The 19,925-nt window shown below is 41.0% G+C and overlaps 1 long non-coding RNA gene across 1 annotated transcript in view; it reads left to right on the top strand.

The window, feature by feature from the left end:
- Nucleotides 1-19,925, top strand: part of LOC109383282 (uncharacterized) — a 75,130-nt gene that overhangs the window by 54,765 nt on the left and 440 nt on the right. The window contains exon 2 of the long non-coding RNA XR_002124149.1: nt 6,071-6,200. This is a non-coding gene — a long non-coding RNA (uncharacterized LOC109383282). The remainder of the gene's footprint in view (nt 1-6,070; nt 6,201-19,925) is intronic.

Below are 19,925 nucleotides of genomic sequence, written 5' to 3' on the forward strand. Positions count from 1 at the left end.
TTAATTCACCTCTATCCTTTGTGCTGTTGTTCTCATGCGTTTACTGTTACATATGACATAAGCCCACAAAACATTGTAATTATTTTTGTTTTAGGCAGCCTTTTTCCTACTCAGGGGGTTTAAAAAAGAGAAAAGAAACGGCTCACTCTTTCGTCCAGCACTCTACAAATATTATAGAGCACTTGGTAATCCACACACCTCTGAGGTTTTGTTAAACTTTTTAGTCTTTTTTGTTTATCTGTGCTTACATTTAAGAACTTTCTATTATTTGTCTTTAAGCTGATTGATTTTTTTCTTCCGTAGACTCTAATAAGCTCTTCCTTATAACCAATGATTTAGTTTTTATTTCATATATATTATCTCTAGACATTCCATTTGGTTCTTTTCAAATATTTAATTTTGTCATTATTATATTCATGTTTTAATTTTAAGACCTTGGGCATATTTATAGTAGCATAGCTTTGTAAAGTCCCTGCTGTAAAATACATCATTTCTTTCATTCCTGTCGGTTTCTATTGACTGATTTTAATTTTGGTTATGGGTCACATTTTTCTGCCTCTTCACATGTCTAGTTTTTAAGCAGAATACAGACATTTTTGGTTATTAGATTGTGGCATGCTGGATTTCGCTGTCTTTCCCCAAAGAGTGATGGACTTTCTTTTGGCATGCAGCTAAGTTACACGGATGCACTTGATCCTTTTGAGGTTTGTTTATAATCTTTATTCGTGAGTGTTTAGAGCAGCCTTTACTCGGGGACATGGCCCTTCTGGGGTATTTATTAAATGCTCTGCGTGTTCAACGAGAATTCTTACTCTGATCAAGTCAGAATTGGAACATCTCTCAGCCCCATGTGAGCTTTGGGAATTGTTTAGCTCATGGTGTCTTGTTGTTCTTTGTTCAGTTGCACGGAATTTCCTCCTATACATGTGTGCATTGGAATGCAGGCAGTGATGCGAGATGAATGATGTGGAGAATTCTGGAACGTCTTCTGCGAAGCTTCCTCTTGCCTCAAACTCTGATGCTCAAATACCAGTTGGTTCGTGTCGTGAACTCTGATCGCTGTCTCGTAGCCTCAGTGAGACCCATCAGTTCCACTTGGGGTCCCCCTCCCTGCACAGTGATCAAAAAGCGCCTCAGGCTGAATGCTCGAGTGACCATAGAGCTTACTTCATTTATTTACTTCCTTTTGGAAGGGACAGTCCTATGCCATCTATCAATTTTTAAAATAATTTGTTTCATATATTTTGTTCATTTTAAAACTTGTTGCTTACAGTGAGAAGAGAAGTGTGGTCTCAATTACACCATCATGGTATCCTCATTTCATTTTGCTAATTGGCTTTCATTTTAATTGTGCTTTTCATGCTCCTAGATAAAAATTCTCCTGCTGTATTTATTATAATGCTTCCAACTATCCTTTCAAATTGTTGTGCCAGTTTTTTAAACCGCAGGGCATGCATTATAGCTTTATAGAATTATTGCTCAGGAGGTTTTTTTTTTTCCAAAGAGAAGTACCAAGGCTTAGGTTTATTGCACATCTACAAAGTAAAATCTGTATTTTACAATTCCATGTATACTCAATGGCTGTAAGATAGCTGATGCCTAGTTAAGATTCACTAATTGTGTTTGTGATAATGTTACGAGTTTTCTTACTGTCAAGATAGTTACATTGAATCTTAAAATCAACATCATAAAAGTAAGAAAGATGATTTTAAATTCCCCTCATCTTGTTTTTCCTGTTTTCTGAAGTGAACACTTCATTCTTTTTAAACATCAATCTATGCTAGCAAATAAAAATGTAATTTTAGAATTATGTGTCCAGACAGCAAATAAGAACAGCCCCGAAACCCCAAACCCAGCTATGTATGAGTGATCTGTTAGGTACAATTGTAGAGGTAAGTGGATTTGATGTGTACACAGCCAATTTTTGTGTAAAATCAAAAAAGAAATAATACTAAACTACTGATTTATAAAGAAGTAAATTAATTTCTTAGGAAACCTGCCAAGTTTCTCTCCTCTGACTGTGGTATTCACATTCCATCCAACTCAGCCAATAAATAAGCACTTGTGTCACGGCTACCGCACCCACAGTGTGTGCTCCCCGGGTCCCCGTGAACATGTGCTGTGTGCACGGTGTCACACCTCCCGCACGACACGGGGGCTCCGCGGTACCACGTGTGAACGTGTACAGTGTGCTCGGTGCTTCAGCATGGGGTCCTGGGTCCTCCTGCCATCTTGGGCAGTTTGCGCGGTGCCACAGCCCGAGCACCAATATCATGAGCAACCCAGTACCGTTTACCTAGGAAGACCTATGAGTGTCGCCAGTTTTTGGTCCTCTGCCTCCTCAAGAAGACTTGGACTGCCCAGTGTCTGTTTCCCCTCCTCCTTCCCATCTGGGCACCATTTACCACACTGACCTGGCGGGGGGGGCAGGTTGAGAGGGCTTGTGTTTTTGTTTTCTCACAGAATTAACAAGGGGGAGAATATGGAAGACGTGAGGTATATGAAACTACCAAAAGTGGAGACGTGCTGAATCCACGGCCAGGCACTGTTCTAACAATCGTACAAATACCAACTCATTTGAACTTCATTATATTATGAACTTGGTGCATTATTATATTCCTGTGTATTTTTTTGATCTGCATCAAAGATCTGATGATACCCGCCTTGGCTTCAGTAGCATTATTGCTCAAAATTACCACAGTTTTAAGTCACCAACTTCCATAGAATGAAAAGTCCCCTGGCTTGCCTCACTCACTCCTCCATCCTCTAAACCTCCCAAGATTGACAGAGGTGAAAAGGCAAGGTCCTCCCAATTTTGCTTTCACATATATGTGACAAAAAAATTTCTTTTTTTCAAAACTACTAGTAACGCCAACGCCTCAGGAAGAGGTGCTACGGCTAGTCTGTGATTTTGCATGCCTTCCGCAAAGCACTGTGAACACCCACCCCAGCAGATGCATAAAAATGGTTTCAGGAACTTGAAATATTGCATTTTAACTTTTACTAAATTTCTTTTCTAGAGATCAGTCATTTTCACTTTCAATGAAATGATGCCCAAGTGAGAACCCAAAGGCAAGTCAAATAGAGAGCTAAAGGGATGAAGGGAGGGGCTGCCTGCCCATAGCTAGCTTATTGGAAGAAGTTCAAGGCCGGTGATGGTCAGTGGGGGTAAACCAGATTATGTTTTGGTGGCACTGGTGTGAAGAGGGTTGCTGGTAGCCGCTCGCAAGAGCTTATATTTTCAGGAGCTTTGCAAGCCAATGGTTGAACACAGCCATTATTAAAAATGAAATTATATAAACTTCCAGTTAAATACACAATATTAAAAGCAAAGGTAACGAACGCTCAAAACTCCTCACTGCTCAATTATTTTACTCTTCTCTGTGCTCTTGAAGTTATTAACATGTATTGTTTCTGTATATTCTGCAACTGCTCTGTGTCTCTTCCCAACTCCAGGTCACTGACGTCACTGGGGTAGCTTGAAACTGGCCAGGGATGCACACCACGGAGAGCTGGTTGTTAAGTGTTTACCAGCACCCCACCACCTGGTGGGGAGCCTGGGTCTGGGAATCAGGCTGCTGCATCAGGCTGGGAGGAAGAAATGAGGAGGGACAGCAGAGGTTTCAAAATCTCTGGCAAAGAAACTAATTTGTATTAACTGGCAGCCTTTGTAAGTGGGAGAACGTCATGTAAAAAATCAGATTCCCAGCCTCCTTAGAAAAATAAAGCGTACTGGGGGGTATATGGAGCCACCTTCTAACATGGCAACAGTTGGCAGAGTGATGATTACCCTTCAGAGGGGCGTCTGCTCTCCAGGATCCTTTTACCTTCCTGGCCCCGGTGTCTTTAATGTTCTTACTCCCGCTGCGATGGTAAGAGACATCGGGCAGTAGCCAAATGCATGGAAAGAATGGGGGAGCATGAAGTGCAGGCTCCGTGAGGTTACGTGGCTCCAGGACGCAGTTTACAAACACAGGCATATCCTCCGCTATTCCTTTTATGAAAAGTTTTGACTTGCCAGGACTGGTATGACTTCTTAAGAACCCACCCAGATCTGGATGTAGAAAGGTCTCTAAGACGTCAGGATGGATGTCGTATAGGTCCCGATTTAAGGATTCTGTACTTTATGTATGGCTCCACACCCTTACTGAGAGGCCGATTATTTGTTTTAACATTTATTTCTCTTTGAGATATAATCACAGAATTTTTTATATTATCTAGATTTCCATACCACAGCAGATTATAAGATAAAAATTGACAGTAGGAACAGCATTACCAGAAGCACTAACAAAAGTCAAAAGTGATGGTTGATAGCCCCCCAAAAAAAGGATACAGGAAAAATAGATACGTCATATATACGACCTCAAGCACAATTACATGGAACCATTTATTTCAGGGGCAGCAACTCTACATCCCAGTAACTCCTAAAGATACCATTTCTTAGGACAGTGTAATCATTGATGATTAAAATGATGACTTGGATATGTCAGAAAAGTTGATAACACATTTAGCACATTTAGTTGCAAGAGTAGGGAGATGCAGACTCTTACAGATACTTGACTTTTCTCTAATCCAGGAGTTTGCTTCCCTTCAGGGCCTTGTCTGCTGTGTGTGAGATTCTTTTTTCCTCTCTCTTCACCTGCCTAATTTCTGTCTTATCTTTCAGGTTTTAACTTAATGTCACTTCCTGCAGGAAGTCCTTCCTGATTTTCTGGTCAGTATTAGGTCCTTTCATTATATGCACTCTCATGGTACCCTAGACACGTCCTTTATGGCTTATTCAGTCATACTTATAGACATTTCTGTATTTCTTTGTTCAGTATTTATCAATATCACTAGGCTATTAATTCCATGAATGCACTAACCATTTTTGTTTTATTCATTGCCGTGAGGCCCAGTATACATGACCGGTATTGAATAAATAAAGTTTTAAATAAATAACGGTCAGGCTATAAAACAAAGAATCTCAAAATGTTGTCAGCCATCTACAAAACTTTGGTCTTAATCAAAATGTGTAGTGTGACTGAATTCCTTATGTATGCTTTCATTTCTTCTTAGTAGATCATAACATGGTGTGCGTGATAAATATACGCTGGATGAATGATGCTGTAGAAGAATAAATGACTCTCTGGTTCCTTTTCCTTAGAGCCAGTGGCTCTTAGCACCTGAGACTTCACAGTAACTAAATATTCACACATTTTAATTACAAATTTAAGCAGGCAATTTTTTTTTAAATATTGGAAGATTCGAAATCTTGTCAAATGTAGTAATGTTACAAATGTAAGAAAATGCAGCAGCCTGTGCCTAAATTAATTAGTCACCTTAAACCCCAAAGTGTTCCCTGTTTTACTTTTTTGGATCATAAACGCTGGGCAGACTCAAACTCCCATAAGTAGGTCTGCCTCCCCAGGTGATGGCCAAAGAGAAACTGGCCTTTCTGTGACTAATGATAGGCAATCCTGGTAGCCAGAGACAAAGATGTTTTCGTTGGGAGGAAAAACAAAGGTTATGTTTGAATGTAATGGAAAATTAGGAATTCCAAACAATTTGCTCATCAATCAAAACACTGGAAATTTTGAAAAAAAAAAAAAGAGACTTCTAGTTAACAGCGTTTTCACCTGGGGCTCATTAGTGGTCTAAAAGTGGTTCTTTCTCCAGTTTCTAACTAATGTGTGGCTGGGAGTCAGGCCAGGTGTTCCTTCCACCAATTTCCACCCTGAGCACTTTATCTGAAAACCCATCCCCTTCACGCCACACAAAAGCAACCTGTTCCCTGGTCCCATTGATTTAGCCCCGTCTTCACTACCGTTCCTAGACGAAGATGAGTGGCTGGTAATACAAGCTAAGAACCCTAAACTCTTTTGCCTGTTTGCCTTGCGTTCATGGAAATTTGAGCTGTTTAAATTTCAAAAAGGAATTTTTTAGGTTGTCTTGCCCTATTAAAAGCATTAAATGAGAGACAGTGCTCGTAGTCCCTTGAACAAATTGGTTGAGCAATTGGAGTATTAGGATCCTAGTTTTAAGTGGAAACATTTAAGTTGACAAACAATATCCCTTTGTCTTCCCCCAGGTTTCAATGAGAGAACTGGAGCTGTGCGTGGAGGAGTTGCTGACCCAAAGCTGCCTGGCTTCCCGTACCTGACGTCCCCGCGCGTTTCCAGAGCGCCCGCAGACTTCCATTCTTCCTGGACTGCGCCCTGGTGAGAAATGCCATGCCTTGGTCTTTCATTTAATGTAAGCCCTAGCCTTGGAATCTTTCGGTGTTAGAGACTTCCTTTTCAAACCACAGTCCTGCTGGCAACCGACGATATAAAGCTGCACCAGACTGTACCCTAACTTGTTCCAAGGACGATTAGTGGGGCTTTCGTCCTTGCCAAGTATATGTGAGTGCTCCATCTAAAGCACTTTGGAGAGCCACTAAGAAAATAACACAATTTTAATGGTTTGGGGAAACGGGAAACAAGTCATAAACTATCACAAAGGGGAGACAACCTGTGACTCCACTATGAAGAGGGAGTCAGAGAAAGGTAGAGGGAGAAAAGTTAAGGCGAGTAATGGCAGAATGAATTCAGCTCTGAACGTGAGCTGCAGTACAACGCGGGGAGCAAAAGTGTCACCGGCTTCTACATAAGATCAGAAGCCTCATCTCCCCCGTCGATAACTATGTGAGTGTAGGAAGAGTAAATTTCGCTCTATAAGAGGCCATGGATATCCCTGATAGAGAGAGAGGAAGAAGGGAGGCAGGGAGGATAGCAGGAAAACAGATCTCATCAAGGTTTTATGCTCTTTAAGATTTCTTTTAGCATTTGTTCAAAAAATAACGTTTCAGAGTTCCATACTATTCCTTACCTAGCAAGCACTTTGTGCTATTGTTTTAGTATTTCCTGTCCCATGGCTCCTTTCATCTCCAAGGTATTCAGTATTTCTTTAGCCCTCCATCCGTCACTTCCACCCTTTTCTTACTCTCCTCTTGTGGCTTTCTTTCTACATGCTCCTTTTGTACCTTTTTCCTCTTCTTCATTTCTATACAAAGAATAAAAATGCCCTCATGACACCTGAGCGAATCCTCAAGTGTGTCGCGCATTCTTGTTGATTTTTATAAAACTGGTTGTGACTTGTTATTAATTGAATATAAAACTGCAGGATTATAGCTTCTCTGCCATATTGTATTAAAACCATCAAGAACTAGGAATTTCTATGAAAAACCCCAAAGAAAGGGAAAGGTCCTAGACATTCCTGTGAGAACCTGTTACAATGTATCTGTCTACAAGATTGGTCTGATCTTTTTCATAGTAGATTTGTGGGGAGATGCAAGCCGCAGGTGCCACCCCAGTAAGAGGAGACTGTCTGCTATGGCCTTTGGCATTTTCATCCATTTCCATAAAATATTTAGGGTCCGAGAAATCCAATGAAATAGGTATTTATTTTGAGTCAGCCTTGAAATTTATTCCACATCTTCAGAAGGCTTAGATTACATAAAAAGCTGATCAATAGACCCCTCTCTTTGTATTCTTAATTTCCTATATGATTTCCATTTTGTTGCAAGGGTGATTTAGAAATATGTTATTTAGCTTCTAAATTTTTAAAATTTTAAATCTATTATTTTATTCCTAACATAATTTTATTGTATTTTAAGAAAACAAATTATGTTATCATTTAGGATTTAGGCCTAAATTTAGGGTTCCTTATGTGGCTAATGCATGGTTTGCTTTTGTAGATAGTCCATGTGTAGTCTCCATTTAGTGTAGAGTTTTATAGATGTCTAATAGTTTGAGCTTATTAATGAGATTGTTCATATCTTGTTATCTCTGCTTAATTTTTGTTCACTTGCTCTATTAGTTCGTGAGAAGGAGGTACTAAAATCTTTAACTATGATTGTTGATTTCACTACCTGGCATTCTTTCAGCTTTCCTTCTTCTATTTTGAGGTTGTTGCCAGATCCACGTAAGTTTATGATAATACATCTTCTTTTTTATTGTTCCTTTTTACCAGTATATAACATTCCTCTTCATCTCATTCTATTGTGTTATGTATTAGGATTGCTACCTTAGGTATGTTTTGATCCATATTTGCCTGGTCAGCCTTTTTCCTTACTTTACTTGCAACCTCTCTTTGTCTTTTAAGTATATCTTTTTTAGACAATATATTGTTGGGTTTTATTTTTTTTTAATCTAGTCTGATAATTACTGTGTCTTAATTGGTGAATTTAACCCATATACATTTATTGTAATTACTTTATGTTTGAGCTTCTTTTTTCCATCTTATTTTGTATTTCCCTTGACACTCTTTTAATTTCACTTATTCTTTTCTTTCTCTCTTTCTTTTTTATGCTTTTCATTGGATAGTTAAAGTTTTCTCCTGTAGTTTTAAAAGTTAATACTTTTGTCTTTAATGGTGGTTATTCTTTACTCAAATTTATGTTCAGTTTTAGTCACGTTTATTGAATTCTTCAGCTCATCAAGTTTAAAAAGGTACCCTGGTACATTGTTCCCTCCAATGTCATATCATATGGATATTGTCTAGAATTTGATTTACAGGTTGTTAATAGATATACTTTCTTTTCTTATTTTGGTCCTTACTTGTCATTGTTGTTTTGCTTCTTTTCAGTGAACAATAAACTCTGCAAGTCATTCATTTCTTTGATAATCCACGACTCATGAAATATCTTCCAAATTTTCCTCTTCATGTTATTTGAATACTTTCTCTAGAGTGTTTTCAAGTTGGTCTTTGTATAGAAAATCTTCTGAAGCCTGATATGTTACTGAATATTTTTATTACACCTCACATTTGAGTGGCATTTTAGCTTGATATTAAATTCTAGGATAAAATTATTTTCCTTCAATATATAAAAATATTACTATATTGCGCATCCAGCATTGCTGTTGGTAAATCTGCTATCAGTCTTGTATTTTTATAGATAACCTATTATTTCCCTCTGTAAGCTTTTAGAATCTTTTCTTTGTATTTGATATTCTTGACTCTCAACCACCTTATATCTAAATGTGTTTCCTCATCTGTACTGTTCAACAGATTCAAGGCTGAAGTCTTTATCTTTTGTTAATTCTGGAAAAATTACGTTTTTTTAAAAAAATATTTTCTTCTCTTCATATATTTTTTCTTTCTGGGAATCCTATCATGCATGTGTTGGCACTTCTACTTCTATCTTGCATAGCTATATTTTTATATATTTTCCTTTTTTAATGCTTTTTTGGAGAATTACTGAATCAGGCCTTTCAACTTATTAAAGTTCTTCAGTGAATCCATTCGATTGTTTGTCCCATCTGTTATGTTCTTTATGTCAATGTTGGAATTTCACATACCTAATATTTTCATTTTTTATTGTGTCTTGCTCATGATTAAGTATTTTCCATTATCTCTTCCTTAAATACATTTCAGGATATATTAAATTCTTGATTTCAACCGTCAAGACTGTGGCTCAATACAGTAATAAAACTACAATGAAGTAAATCAGTCGAACAGATTGATTTCTGCTTAGCAGCCCCTGTTCTTTTTGTCGTTTTGTCTTCTGAATTATTTGGGCTTGTGGTGCTCCTCGGAGGTATCAGGTACTCAGCCAGAAAACATGCGGGGAAGGAACTGAGGCCCGTGCCCTCGACTATACCCATTCTGATGACTTTAAAGGGGAGGGACAGGATGAGCCTCAAAGGAGAGGCCCAAATACCCCAAACCCACGACTGATGATTCCGGTCGCTGCCACCGCACCAAGCAAGTCTCCTGTGTCAGATTTCACCTTTCCACACTCAGAAAGATGCAGCAGGCGGACAAGGCGGTGTCCTTCAGTATGTCCCACCAGCCATGGGAGTTGGAATGGAAGGGCTCAGGGAAGGGAGTGCCCACCGGCACCTCCTTGGTCAGCTCCCGCTACGTTCTCGTTAGCTGTCCCCACACGGAGGACCAGTACTGGTGCTGTGGGCTGGCGTTGCCCATTTCCAGGGAATGCATGAGCAGTGCTTATACCAAGTCAATATGGGGCGAGGAAAGAAACAATTCACTGATTTCCTCCAGAGCATCCTTTTGCTGCCACTTCTGCCTCTCTTCTTCTCCAGCTGCCGCTGCCCAGCTGCCAAACACAGGGGTTTAAGACAATCTGCAGTTTCAGTGGGAGGTTACCACGGTTTTTTATTGTGGTTCTTTCTGTTGTTTCTAGTCCTGGAACCCATGCGTCTTCTCTATATTTAATTCTTTTTAGCTTCCATAGTTTAAGTTTGATATTGGAGAGGGTGATAGCCATGTATTTACATACATCCTGACAGTAACAAGAAACTGTGAAAAGATTTCTAACTTGTACCTCTGAGGAAGATCTCTTCTTATATGTTGCCTAATCTCATTTACTCACCGACAAGTATCTTTACATTTAGTAGCTGGGGAAAAACCTTTCTGTTGAACCTTCAGAATTCCACAGTATCTAAATAATGATTATTGATTTCCTAACCTATAAAAAGGTTAGGAAATGTTTTTATATGCTGTAATTGGACATTTGGATAAATAGCATGCGACTAGACTGCTGAACATTATAATTTTATTAATTTTCTATATTTAATTGTCATCACATATTTTGCATTGCCTAATTACTCAAATTGTTAGTGACCATGAACTAGTGAGAAAAACAAGCATGGTCAAGTCCGTGATCTGTCGAGGCAGTCCCTGCGTTGTACAGGACTGCAGAACGGGCTGTGTGAGCCGAAACTATACAAAGCAGTGTAAATAATCAATGGGCTAAATTATCATTGTCCTGTGGCCTTTAAAATTTTTTAACAGACATTAAAACTCCCTTACTGTTAGTTATAAATATGCAGGGAAATGAAAATATGTAGTAAAACTAATATTTCTTTAGTACACTGTAATTTAAGACTTTAGAAACATGGAGAATTAAAGTGTTTTATATCTTTGTAAAAACTTACTAAGAGTGGCTCGAACAATGCTTGCCTTCTCATCATATAACTTACAGTACTGAGTGAGCATTTTCCCTATGCTTTGATGAACCGTTACACCCCTTTTTAAGTCTGGGTCAGCTTCCAGCATTCGATCTTTGCACTATCAATGTTGAGAAATATCCCTGAGAGTCCATTTCATATGAAGATTGTTAATGGCTTCAGTTCTTCTGAAGTGTCTCCATCCTTTTTGTCACAACTTTCCTCACTTATGTCAGTAACTCCGTCCTCACTCTGTGCTTCGGGCTGCGCATCTAGCGTCTCTAACAGTGGCAGTATCAGCATTCTCATGATCAGCTGTTTCTTCCATAACTCTGTTTACATTCAACCCAAATTTCACTTCTGGCATTGTCACCAGTCGGATGTTGACCTCATGGTACTTTCTGTCTGGTAGAACAGACAGAATAATGGTAGCACAGGAAGCTGTGGAAAACAAAGGAGGGAATTTAATTCAGTCTTGACCAAAGGAGGAGCAGAGAGAACACAGAGACTGCTCAGAAAGATCAGGCATAAAGTGGGGTGTGAACCTTGGTGGAAGAGGAGGGCTGACATGGAGAGAAGGGGAGAGAGAGCGAGGGGATCCTACCCAGAAGGCACAGCGCGAGCAGAGACATGGAGGCCTTCGAAAACGGGGCGTTTCCAGGAGCTGAAATCCACTTCGTATATCTGAAGTGTAGGAGACATAGAGGAACATTGAGAGATGACAGATGAGGGTGGCAAGTGCCTTGTGTGTTATGCGAAAAGGGTAGCATTAGTGAGGGAGGTTATAAGTAACCCCAGCAGGATTTCACCTGGGGACGAGGGTGAGTTTATGTGATTATATTTATTCTGGAGGCTGTGTTGGAGATGGACCACAGAGGTGATAGATTTGAGAAGGGGATTATAAGGAAAGGCTAGGAGCAGGGAGGTGCCTTAAGAAGCTGTTTCAGGGATCCATGTGAGAAAGGGATGGAGTTGGAGCAAACATGGAGCCAGGGAGAAGGAGCTAAGATGCATTTCAGAAAGACCTATAAGTAGAAAGAAGAGGACTTGCTGACCAGATGTGATGTGGAGAAGTATAGAATGGTCCTTGGCCCTCTATAGAGTATGGCAGTTTTCACTCAGTTTTCTCCCTGAAGGCTGGCAAAGAGGAGTTGAGAGAGTATTTGTTTTATCAATCCAATTAAAAAATGGGCAGAGGACCCGAATAGACATTTCTCCAAAGAGGACATACAGATGGCCAACGGACATATGAAAAGATGGTCAACATCACTAATCGTCAGCGAAATGCAAATAAAACCACAATGAGATACCACCTCACACCTGTCAGAATGTTTATCATCAATAAATCAACAAACAACAAGTGCTGGCGAGGCTGTGGAGAAAAGGGAACCTTCGTGCACTGTTGGTGGAACTGCAAATTGGTGTAGCCACTATGGAAATCAGTATGGAGGTTCCTCAACAAATTAAAAATAGAGCTACCATATGACCCAGTGATTTCACTTCTGAGTATTTATCCAAAAAAATCCAAAACACTAATTCAAAAAGACATATGTGTCCCTATGTTCACTGCAGCATGATTTACAATAATCAAGATATGGAAGCAACCTAAGTGCCCACCAATAGACTATTGGACAAAAAAGATGTGGTACATATATACAATGGAATATTACTCAGCCATAAACAAAAATGAAATCTCACCACTTGAAACAACATGGATGGACCTATAGGATATTATGCTAAGTGAAATAAGTCAAACAGAGAAAGACAAATACCATATGACTTCAATTATATGTGGAATCTAAAAAACAAAACAAATGAATTAACAAAACAGAAACAGACTCATAAACACAGAGAACAAACTGATAGTTGCCGGATGGGAGGGAGTTTTGGGGAACTGAGTGAAAAAGGTGAAGGGATTAAGAAGTACAAATTGGCAGTTAAAAAGGAGTCATAAGGATGTAGAGTACAGCCTAGGGAATATAGTCAATAATATTGTAATAACTGTATATGGTGTCAGATGGGTACTAGACTATTTGGGTAATCACTTGGTAAATTATGTAAATGTCTAATCACTATGCGGTATACCTGACATTAATATAAAATAATACTGAATGTTAACCGTAATTGAAAACTAAAAAAATACTTGTTTTATGAATGACTAAGCTGCGGTTGAGTCTTTTTTTTTTTCTTTTCAGAATCTCATGATTGATTTATGGACAATAGATTTGTGTTGATTTAGCTGTATCATTAGATTTGGTTATTAGGATAGTCAACTTTTTAAAATCTTTATGTTAGTTTCCTGTGGCTAGTATAACAAATTACCACAAACCTGGTGACTTAAAACAACAGACATTGACTCTCTGACATCCTGGAGGCTGGAAGTCTAAGCCGAGTGTAGCAGGGCTGAGCTTCCTCTGATGGCTCCCGGGGAGGGGGCCTCAGTCTTTGCCTCTCCCAGCTTCCGATAGCACCAAGTGTTTCCTGGCTTGTGAGGGCATCACGCGCAATCCCGCCCCCATTAACTTCTTCTCTGTGTTTCTGGCTTAGGGCCACAGCGCTGCAATCTCTGCCTCTCTGTTCGTATGGGTTCCCTCCTCTTCTGTCCATTTGTCTTTCCGCAGTGTGTCTCTTATAAGGACACTTATCATTGGATTTAGAGCCCACCCACGTAACCCAGAATGACTTCCTCTTAACCTGATTGCATCTTCAAAGACTCTTTACAAATAAGGTCACTTTCACAGGTCCCATGGATATGATGTGGCTATATCTTTGCGGGGCAGAGGGAGGACACCATTCAATCTATGAAAGGAGATAATTGTCTTTTCCAAGTACCCCAGTCTCAAGGACTTACCTCTTTGTAGCATCATAAAATTATATATGCACCAAGGTGGTTATCCTTGTTTTATTTCAGTTGGCAGCAGAATCGACGTTGTTACTTTTTAGTAAAACACACAACACAAACTTCCTCTTTGTGATTAGATGGAGTTAGAAATGTAAATAGACATGCCATTTGCCCCCTCAAAATGTTTGCGGAAGTTGCGTGAGTCATTTAGAAAATTCAGTTGAATTCACTGATTTCCATTCTGAATCCTGGTCCTTAGGATGACATTTTTAAGTAGAAAACCCAACGTTGAGCTTCCGTTCTTAACAGATCTCTTCCAGTCAATATTTATTCTAATATTTAAAAGAGAATACTTTAGAAGGCTTCCCTCAGAAGCCAAAGGGAAACAAAAAGTGACAAAAAAGATTTGAAAATGGTCATGAAAATATAGGGTTGTGGAGAAAAGGGCAGCTTGTAAATAAAAGCTTTTGAAAGAACAAATGATGTTATCACCTGCCCGTGGATGCGCGCAGCTCTTGTTGGCAACTTGACTTTAAGAGAAATAGGGCTGACTGAAGATAACGTCACTGATGTCACTTCTGCGTAATTGATTTATTTCTCCTAGAAATTGGAATCTATACATTTTGTTTTGTTTTGCTTTCCTTAGTGAGAGAGCAAATAGAGTTGGAAAGTTGGTCCCATTAAGTAGCTGCATAAAAGATTGACATTTATTTTCGGTATTGTTTACAACCATTATTTGATGTTTCAGACATAGAGGTTCCATAGCCCCATGACAAGAGAAAAAGATTCTGTGTGGAAAATGTGGTTCGGGGTTATTTGGGGTGTAGGGAGATGGGTCAGATTTATTCTTGGAGTCCCCCCTAGGGTTCTCTAGGAATGGGATTAAATAAATATTTTATGTCTCTATTTTTATTTGTTAATGGGACATGAGAAATGGAATTGATGAGAATTGAAAATGTCACTTAATGACTGGGCAGGATTTGATTGATAATGGAAAACTGTTTTGTCATTATTCCAAATGGATTCTCTGTGAATCCCTGTAGTGTGCCAGTTCCAGATGCTTCATAAAAGCCATCAGTATAATGAATTAGATGGAAATATGAATCCTTCATCTGGTGTATTTTGACCCCAGCTGGTAATAGGACTGTGACCCAAGGCAAGAATTTCCAGAAGTCCTAAATGCAGTTGGAATAGCAGTAACAGATATTAGTCTCAGCTATCATGATATCAGGTTTTCATTCTCCTTAGCCTGGTGCTCCGTGAACAATGCAAGCAGTCCTGTGAGATCCTTCTCAAGCCTGGGGCTTTTGTGTCGGGATCCCCGGAATCTAAATTCCTCCTTGCGTAACAAAAAGAGAACTTGGAAAATGTGTGGGGAAATGAGAGTCGGGATAACAAACCTCCAGCTCGTCAGGAATTTGCCCAACGAGGCTCACACCGTGGGGCAGGGACCATAAAGACGACCAGCCGTGGGTCACAAAGGGAGAGTTAAAAGACGACCAGCAGCTGTTCGCATTTCTCCTGAGGCCAGGAGAGGAAATGGGTTTACGCTGGAGCAGGAGGGATTTAGACTGGTATATGAAAGGATTTCTGACTCAAGGTAATGCTTTCTCACGAGCTGCACAATCACAGCTCCTGCGTCTGTTACTTAAAAACACAGACCCTGGTGTCTTCCGAGGGCGGGTTAGAGACCCCCGGCCCCAAAGTTCCAGAGACCCCCAGGATGACTCTTTTTATTTAGTATGTGGAAAAGCCCAATAATATAGATTAAATATTTAAACCCGAGGAGACTGATAAGAATGTCTTTTTGAAATCCCTTGGGCTGAAATCGTATCAACTCAGCATTATCTCACATCGGCCAGACACTCATGGGTATTTTAATAAATGTTTTCTGTCAATACAAACAGGGCACCAGTAGTGACTTAATTTTTATCATTTGTTTGCCGGTCAAAAGGATATGAAAACTTGGGTCCAATGGGAGAGAAATGAAAAATTAAAAAGAGGTTCTTGGTGTTGAAAAGGCAGGAATCCATTTCTTTAGAAAGGTAAGCAGGATGTATTAAGAAACTAGACTTAGGGTTCAGATACCTCTGTGTTAGAAATCTAACTTCACACACTGTCCCCAGGTGTTTTTCCTAGCCATGCTAAGCCTTTCCTTTGCTCATGCTGAAATATTACTCAACTTGTAAGCTGATTGTGAATAGTACATGAGAAAATATATGCAAAACTAGATTTGAAGATCTCCGGTTCTGAGGAGGATGGGAGGACAGAAATAAATTTTCCAGGAAGGAAATCAGCAGATACTTGGAGCCATGCAATTAAAGAAGGAGAAATTTTGTCAAGTGGACTTTAAAATGACAGCCTTATCACACTCTTGCCTCTTAAACATGCACGCATGTCTGTTTGTTTTTCTTCACTACATAAATGGAAAGGATCCATTTGCAAAAAGCAAAGGCAATAAGAACGAAGAGCTTTTACGAGTGGCGGCGATTTTATTTATTTTTGGCTGTCTCTGCCTTCTCAATTATTGGTAATTTTATTAATGCAGTTTTAACACAGTTGATTATATATCCAGCTCATTTATTATTTATAGGATCTATGTGTTGTTAGTCCCTCATTGATTTCTCGAGGCTTAAACGTTCTTTAACCCACTGGGAAATAAATATAGTTTATTTCCTAAGAACTACAGTAAATGTAGTTCTTCGGCGGCCTTCCGTGTTTCCCACTCTCTTCTGACGCTCTAACAGCTCACTCTTACAGAGGAGATAGCTGGGAGCCCACGTCTGCATTGGACTAAATCCGTTGACTGCTTCCCTGCTGCTCTTACGCAAGCACAGGTGACATTTTGCCGTGTCCACTCTGAAAGTTCTTCAGGTGCTTTTCTAGGAAGGCTGAATAAGAGCAGACACCTCATCTCCCTCTGGAAAGTGTCATGGGGGCTGCCTACATATGGCAGCAATGTTGGTGGCCAAGAGCAATCCAGAGCGGATAGCTTGTGGCTCTTCTGTGGAAAGTGTCAGCCTGGTTTTTAAGGAGCACCTTGCCTGAGGCTTCCTCTTTTGCTTCCCTGCAGGCAGTTTGCCACCATCCCCACCGGCCACATGTTTCACCTCATTTTGAAGTTTCTGCCTATCGATAATTTAAAAGTAGACCCAGATGGTTTAGGTAAGACAGGTACATGACCATGATGGCGAGATCGAAAGAGCGATTTACATCATTTTTTTAAAAATAACAAGAAAGCATCTCTAATTTTTTGAAGTAACAAAAAGAAAACCTCTAGCGTGGAATGCTGAATGTGTTTTTTGTTTTGTTTTAAGGCAAATCAGAAATTAATAGTGTGGCTGCACCTGGTGATGAAGTTGGGATGGAATAATCTTTTGAGGCAAAATTATCTAAAAGATTAGAGCATTTCTTTCCAAAGAAAGAGTTATATAGAAATTATGAGCTACCTCGCGCCCCTGTATTAGACAAGAATTCCTGAGAGTCCGAAAAGTTCATCCTCAGAAGTTTATCCTTGAAAGATAAACTCAAGCTGTGTGTTTTCCCTGAGGGGCTGGCTCAGCCATTAGAAGGCCAGCCGTGGGCTCAAAGGCCAGGACTGTCAGCCTGTCCAAAGTTCATCTTCCTGTTGGGACTTGTCTTGAAATGCAATTAGTAGGGCATGTGTAGACACCTTTTGGTGTATGGTTACGCAGAGTGTGGGGTCCACCAGCTTGGACGATGGCAGCCAGAAGGCTCTGTGCTCTTTTCCGAAGAGAGAAAGATCGTTTGCTTGCACCATACTTAACATTTAAAGACACTCAGCTGTAGAACTCCCAGAATCCTTTTCCCCACCACCATTTCTCCAGATGCTTCCCGTGACATGACGTGGCCAGTGGCACGAACGCCTTCCCAGGATCCTCACTCCTGACGCGAAGAGCCTCTGTCATATTGTGTTTGCTCTCTGTTTTTCCTCACTTCTGATGTGGATTAAAGTCTACACTCACAGCTCCCTTCGCTAGTTGGAGGATATCTGATCCTTCAGTATTTATCCATTATTGGCTGTGTTTACCCAAGGGAAAATTAAGTGCAGGGCCTCTGAACAGTGAGCGCTTTAATACGCGGATGCATAAGCTGATCTCTGACAGATGTTGGTCTCTGGGAACAACAGAAGGGGAGCTACGTCATTCGCTTGGGAAGCTACTTGTGCAAACTGACTGATCCTGCAGGTGCCCGGGCAGCGTGGCGTGAGCCGCCCGCAGTGCTGAGAAAAATGTCTGGTGCAGGGACAAATCTCGAAATATGACGGTTTTCACACACACGCCCTAGCCAGCTGGCAGCGGATTCCGAGCAGTCGTGCCTCGTAGGAGAAATCAGGGTTCTAAGAGGTTTGGGTCTGAAGTGTATGTTCCCGAGCTTTCAAGTTTAACTTCATGTTTTCTATAAAAAGAAAAATTGTGTTTGTCACTAGGTAATCTGATTTCTGAATCTACCTGGGTATGGTCCTTTTCTCAGGCTGAAATGAATAGGAGGCAAAGTGACTTTTGTGCATGTAGATGGGAGGGCGTGTGTGAGTGTGTGTGTGGGTGTGAGTGTGTGTGCGTGTGTGTGTGTGTGTGTGTGTGAATGTGAGTGTGTGTGTGTGGTCTCGTGTATATTTAAGTCTGAAGAAAGCCCTTCAGGCAGATTTTGCTAAAGCTCTTAGTTTCTGACGTAACGTTTTTTTCTGTTTGCTCTTACAGGAGCCTCTTAGGAATGTGTCCTCTTTGTGGGTGTGCTGCTTTCTCTGGCCCTGCATCAGTGTATGAGGCGCAGGTGGGCCCGCTGCCCTGAAAGCCTCTTGCGGGCTGGGCTGCCTCATTCACCTGGGCGTCCCCTTTACCTAGAATGGCCCCCGTTCCACTGTGGGTGCTCATGCCTTCACAAAGGCACACTCCCGACCCAGGCAAGGGTCCCACACACCCATGTAATTGATTCTATAAATCTTATTCCAAAAAGGGAAGAAACCCTACAAGGGCAGTCATGGCCTGAGACTATGTGAGAACTTTAGGAAAGTGCTATTTTCATTGTATGTGGAATATCCTTGTTTCCTCAACCACTCGTTACTGAGACAGCATTGATCTAAATTACCATCCTCCTAGGCTGGCCGCCACCACAGTCCTGAGATCTCATCAAGGAGAGGAGCCACCCTGAAGGCAGGACGTGGGGGTTCGAATCCAGGCTCTGCCAGTCCCGGGCTCGCCTTGTTGGTGTGGGGACTAAATGAGCCAGTTGGTGTGAAGTGCTCAGAGCAGTGCCTGTACCCATCGAATATGAATTATCACGTTGTATTACTGAGTTCTCCAATAACCTCTCTCCTGGCATACCCAGGGAATGAAGCGAAATCCTAAAGGAATCTGTGACCCTCTCCTCCTCCAGTGACTCGGAACGCGACACTGTCCTGGGTGTTGGGGCTTCCTGAGAACCCAGGAGTCCTCCCTGCCTGCCTCGCCTGCTCAGCCTGGCTCTGACTCTCCATCTCGGCCCCTCCCCACGCTGCCCCTGCCCCCCCTGTCCCCTCTCCTGACTGTCAGTCTCGACACCACTTGGACGGCCCCTGGTGCCTCTTCCCTGGGTGGTGTAACGTGAAGTGAAGTGGCCGAAAGGCTCTTTCTGCAGTTTTAACGTAGAGGACTTGAATCAAGTTCCCCTCCCCTCAGGGGAAGCCAGGGACTCGCTTTTTGAAAATATCGGCTGAGTATCTATTCACTGGAAGACACTCTTCTCGGTGCCTGGGGCACAGCAGTGACCAAAACAACATCCCTGTGTTCATGGAGTTCATGTCCTCGTGAGAGGAGCAGAACGTTATCAAACAGACATTTAACTGAGTGTCAGGTTTCTGGGGCACCCCAGTTTCCTTAGGTGTTGCAAGGTAGGCACCACAATAACCTCCATCTAAGGCAGAGGTTCTCAACCTGTGCGTCGCGACCCCTTTGGGGGTCAAACGACCCTTTCACAGGGGTCGCCTAAGACCATCGGAAAACATATATTTTCAGTGGTTTTAGGAACCGAGACACCACTCCTCTATCCGTCTCCAGGCGGGTCCGCCCACATGCAGATACACCCACATACCAGTACCCGGCTTTAAGACAAAATTTCATTTATTTATAATTAGAAATAAATATTTCACA

Source organism: Hipposideros armiger, unplaced genomic scaffold (assembly GCF_001890085.2).
Source record: "Hipposideros armiger isolate ML-2016 unplaced genomic scaffold, ASM189008v1 scaffold_80, whole genome shotgun sequence".
NCBI lineage: Eukaryota > Metazoa > Chordata > Mammalia > Chiroptera > Hipposideridae > Hipposideros > Hipposideros armiger.